The sequence below is a fragment of the Pseudoliparis swirei genome, chromosome 17 (genome assembly GCF_029220125.1).
Source record: "Pseudoliparis swirei isolate HS2019 ecotype Mariana Trench chromosome 17, NWPU_hadal_v1, whole genome shotgun sequence".
Classification (NCBI taxonomy): Eukaryota; Metazoa; Chordata; class Actinopteri; order Perciformes; family Liparidae; genus Pseudoliparis; species Pseudoliparis swirei.
The window spans coordinates 5,315,328-5,321,183 of NC_079404.1; the positions used below are offsets into that span (position 1 = coordinate 5,315,328).

General features: G+C 37.0%; 1 long non-coding RNA gene across 1 annotated transcript; it reads right to left on the reverse strand.

Moving 5' to 3' along the window:
• Window positions 1-2,493: 2,493 nt before the first annotated feature.
• LOC130207343 (uncharacterized) lies at window positions 2,494-4,691 on the reverse strand. Its single transcript, XR_008834275.1, has 3 exons — window positions 3,611-4,691; window positions 3,072-3,163; window positions 2,494-2,794 (listed from the first exon to the last, which is right to left on the reverse strand). It is a non-coding gene; the product is annotated as an uncharacterized LOC130207343 (long non-coding RNA).
• Between the last annotated feature and the right edge of the window lie 1,165 nt (window positions 4,692-5,856).

Genomic DNA, 5,856 nt, shown 5'->3' on the forward strand with positions numbered 1-5,856 from the left:
AAGTGCTCTCTACCTGGTCTATTTGCATAGTACATCCTGAGATATTTCTATGATCTAACCTAATATTACATTCAATGCCACTCCTTTAATATATCACATACATTCAGTATTACTGCTTTAATATAATTGCACACATTCAGTATTATTTCTTTAATATAATTGCATATATTATTTCTTTGCAATACCCAATAGCTGCCACTATGAGCGCTATTTAGACTTAGTTTTCTCACAATAACAAGGAGAAAAGAAGAAGAAAACAAGATAGCAAGAAGGATAATATAATTAGAAAATCAAAGAAAGATAGCAAGAAGGATAAAATAAAGGTAGGTAACGTGTTTATGTGAGTGTTTTCCTTTACAGGTGGACCAAGAAAAGAAAAGATGGATATAGAAATTGTAAATCTGCAATAGTTTAAGGTCAATATATATATATATATATATATATATATATATATGTCTGTGTATGTGGTGGAAAATATGCATGTGTCTATACATGGTGAACTGGCAATTTATATAATTCATCAACCATAAGAAATGTTGAATTAAATTTCTGTCTGTGCCAAAATGAATGTGTTTTTGCAGATGCCAAACATCCAGAAAAATCCAGAAGAGGGAGAGGAAGACAAGAAAATGGGCCCAGGAGGCCATGGCACAGGTCCTACAGGAGGCGAAAGCAGGCAGGCTCACTCTACAGCAGGCAGCTCAGCAGTTTGGGGTCCCGAAATCCAGCCTGAGTGACCGAGGCAGTGGAAGGGTGTCCTCTGACTGTGTCCCTGGTCAGAGGAAACTCCTCACCCCTGAAGATGAGGATTCCCTGGTGGAGTACTGCTTGGACTCTTTCAGTTGGGTTTCCACTGACGATGCCTCAGGTCCTGGCCCACGCTCCGGCCTTTTATAACCGCCATCAGGCAGCATCCAGGACCGTGCTTGGCCAGACGTGGTCGATAAAATAATGGATAAACATCAGTCCCACCTGGATCCAGAGCTGGTCCGGGCAGCACCGAGGGAGGGGGTCATTCTTATGTGCCTGCCACCACATATGTCTCACTTCAGCCTTTGGATTTGAGGTTTTTTTTACCCTTGAATGCAGATTTTTCTGGTGTTACAGAGATCTGTCATCAGTGAGCCACTCCTTCTTGGTGTCTATAGACGTTTTCAAGAGTCCTAAGAGACTCCTACCAGAGGGTGAAGAATCGTAGCGTGGTGTTGGCTGGGTTCAGGAGGTTTGGCCTCTACCCTCTGGACCCAATGGCCATTGACTGGTCATGGGTCATGCCACGGCCTGTGATCTCCTCACCTCCTCTTCCTCCTCCTCTGACCAACCCCATCGCTATCTTCCTGGGTTGCGCCTGATGTCGCCCTTTCCTTCCCAACGCTCCCGAGCCTGCCTGCTGTGGAACACCGCCACCTTCTCCCGTCTCCTGGTCAGCGTACACTTATTTTGCATTCACACATCAACATGAATGCAGTATGTATTTTCGTCTTGTTATAATAAAAAAATATCATTATTTTTGAGACTTCAACATCAGCAGCGGGCTGTGGCCTCCAAACTCCTTCCTCTTCCTCTCACTGTAAATGCTTTATGTAACCAGAAAAAAAACAATGTAATAACACAATGGTGACATTAGTTATTATGAGGACTAAACAAAACTAACTGGTTATGCTTTCTCTGTTATTCATACAGCTGCCAAACCTGCAGAGACGAGACCATCATCATCCAGCTCGTCTGCTGGACCCAGGACGTCCACCGATAGTGTACTTAATGTTAACTTTCTTTGTATAGCAACCCATCAAAATCTGATCATTTTCTTTTATTAAAATGTTTTATTTTTTTATTCTGCAAAAAAGGTCACACTCCTGAAGACATGGAGACAACCGTTTGGGTGTGTGTCCGGTGCAGGGAACCCGACCCTCCCGAGAGCTCGGAGGGATTAGTGTGGTGGGTCCAGTGTGACGGCTGCCGTCACACCACGTGTTGGGACGAGCTGGATGAGGAGGATTATTTAAAATGTTATGTGTTCAGATTGATTTTGTATTTAGTTTTTGTCGATTTTGTATTTAAATAAATATTTATCATCATACAAATAATCAAATTAATTTGTCTTTTGATTAAACAATGTAGCTTTTTACTCAGGAATACGTGTTTAAATTTGTAATATAACTCTTACTCTGCACTGTGTGTTATGATAGTAATTGTTATATACAAGATGTGTGCATAATTGTTACATTTCATGCACGAGCTGGTGTTTTTCAAGTGATTGACGTAAGAGTTTAACAAAACATCCAGCAGGTGGTGGTATACACTCAAATGGAAACTAAGGAGTTTTTATTGCATTATTTAGATAAGATTAGATTAGAAAACTGTATTAATCCCCAGTGGGAAAACTTATTTGCCACCAACAAGTCATACAGACAAAAAATAGACACAACAGACAAGAAACGCAGCACAAGAAACAAACAAAACCAGTTCAATCAGGAGAGACGGGCATTTTAATTCAATTCAATTTATTTTGTATAACAGATTATCACAAATTACAATCTGTACACAAACGACATCCCTGTCCCAGATTTTAGAGTTTAACAATAATTTATTTACAATAGTATATTGAAATAGTTTTTTTGGCGATTGGACTCCATCCCGAATTAGGATAAGCAAAGGGAAGAGATGCTGATATCTGCCCAGACCGAATCCCACCATGGAGTCCAGACACTGGTGGTGGTGTAGAAGAAGAGTTGGCGCAACGGCGATTGGAGGAGCCTGGGGTGGTGGAGGGTCGCATCGATTTGAGCTAAAACTGACAACAGCAGAGGAGAACACATTTTAAAGTGTTGCCAACAACGCTGTGATTGGTTTACAGAATATCAATTCAATTCAGTTTATTGTGTATAGCCCATTATCACAAATTAAAAATTTGCCTGAGGAGTTTACAATCTGTACACATACGACATCCCTGTCCCAGGACCGCACATCGGATCAGGAAAAACTCTTGTCTGAACTTTCGCTTGAGCTACATTAGATAGGCACATTTCATTAAGTTGCTCAACAGTATGATACTTGGTATACATATTTACCTATTGCAAGCTCTTTAGATGTTTAGCTGGTTTCTGGCCAGCAACTCCACCCTTCCTCTGGAAGATAGACATCAGTTGACAAGCTGGTGAAGCTGTGAATAAAGTAGAATATTGAGGTGCTTAAGAGCCAGACATTTTTCTTGGGAGTTGGTAGTGACCAAATACAGAGCTAAAAGAATAAGATATTTATCAGGCTGAGAGGTACATAACTCCAATCATGTTGCTCTGCATCAACTCAAAGTGCAAAGTAAAAGAGTTTGTTTGCTAAGATATTCAACACATCAACTTTGTAATAAGTATACGTCAGATCTGTTCTCAGCTCTGTATAATTTATTTTTACCCTTAAGTGGCTAAATTGAATTACTGTAGTTAAGTAATACATTAAAAGGGGGGATACAGTCACCCATGTTAGTTAAAGTCATGCACTGTCGAGCTAACAAAAGAGAAGTATTTAATGTAAGTCATTGTTTGGCCTAGGAAATGTAATATCAAGCTGACTAAAGCAAACCAAAATCGTTTACACAAAAGTTGTTACCTACATATGATCAGTGGCAGATGTACTTTGCTGTCAGCAATTACTGCCCTAGAGCAAAGATACCACATTGTTACATAATATTTATCCTGAGCAGTACTGCTGGGATCAGCATACCTGTGAAAAGTGTGTTTGTTAAATGTACTTACCAAAACAATGTGAGGTCCCCAAAGAGATGTTACACATCACACCAACATCAGATCGAAAAAATGTCAATAACATTTTTTATTCAGGAATGGGCCATTTGTTCTAGGAACAAGAGGTAATTGTTCAATAATCCTCAAATCAGATCCCATAAAAATATAGAAATGACCAACAAATGACAGAAAGGTTTCTTAAATTAATCATCATTATTTGCTCAATACGATAAGCCCCCTGCACAATGTCTTGGAATACAAAAAATGTTTTAAATAATATATATATGTATATATACATGTATATTATAATGATTAGTGTCAATTCTGTAATAACAACTTGTTTGTGCTTTTGCTAATATTAGAATTACTTTGCAATCCCTTTCAATTCAGATTGATCCATCAGACAAAAAACTAATACAAGTTTTCAATCACTTTATTAGAAAACAAATACAGTTCTATCTGTGCAAAAAACAACTAATAGTTGGCAAAAAATAGCTCATAGTGGCGTAAATTAAACTGTTTTGCACTGAATATCTTTTCAAGGTTATAACAATAAAGTGTAAACTGTGGAAACCTAAGATAAAACATTATCAAATATTTGGCTATAAAGAGTTTTACACTGCTTATCTTTGAAAAACAAAACAAGTGCAGATATGTGGGAGTCATCACGTTTTATCATTATTATACACTGCAATGAGCTTTCCACAACACAGCATCAGCGCTGTGTTGCCGCCGAGAGCAGCTTGATCTCGGCAGGACTTTATTAAATGCTCTGCTGGCTCTGAAATCGTTAGAGTCACTCAAAATTGTACCAGTAGCGGTTAAACATGAGATATAATTTGGTTTGGGGGATCTGACGAGCACATTTATTCACAGATAACGTTAAATCAGTTTCATAACTTAATATTTGAATTGAACTTTAAAGTTGAACTATAGTGGTGTCTTTTTACTTTTGACCGAGTTGTTTGCAATTACATGTGTACAGTACATACAAATATATATATATATATATATTCATATACAAATATATATATATATATATATATAACAATTATATATATATATACACATGTAAATATAATCTAAATATTTATAAACAATAGATATGTTTTTATTTTTTACACAATATATATACAATTATATATGTATGATTATTTAATTTTGAATTGTGTGTGTATAAATAAATATATACATATATATATATAGACATATATATATATATCACACACACAATTCAAAATAAAATAAGTATATTTAAAGGATAATGAAAAAAGCAGGGTTGTCATATTTTGTTTGACTGTAAAAAATAATATACAGTGAATAATTGGAGTAAACTTAGGAGCAAAAACAGCTGATGTGGTGACGTCATCAAGTAAGCTGCTGTTCTGGAGTCTGGACTCCCAAGACCAAAATCCAAAGTCCAGACTCCAAAAGAACACAAGTCTGTACTCAGTGTACTTGGAATTGAGAAACGGCTCAAGTATCTCGTCCGTCGCGCATGGGCAGCGTAACCTGTTAACGCCATAACGTAAACATTTACACGAAAGTGAAGGCATTTAACTTTTTATTTATTAATGACTTAGTTTTATGTCTGTGGACTTTGTAATATGTGAAGTTCTCAATAAAGGTCTAGAAATTAAAAAAATCTGCATTTACCCTTGCGCCCCACCTGTCATACCTTGGCGCCCCACTAGAGGGGCATGCACCATAGTTTGAAAACTACTACGTGACTAAATAAGATTTTTCAATGTCTGTATCTTTAGTTTATCCGATTTTGAATGTATATTCGAAGTTAAAACAGGGATGTTTTAAATATGTGGAATATAACATCTTAGAATAATATTTGAAGATTAAACAAAGAAGTTTCAAGGTCAGATTCTCTTCTGGATTTATTTATTATTGAAATTGACGAACTGATATATGAATGTGATTAAAGGTTTTTAGCTATATACATTCACACAACACATTATTTTATTTATGGTTATTCTCAGGCCTTGGTGGACTTCACAGACTTTCAGATTTACCTGCAGCTAACCATTTACATTGTAGACGGTCCTGTCTGGTCATTTGTCCAGTACAGCTGTGCATCAGAGATGATTCTTCCTCCTTCTCCACG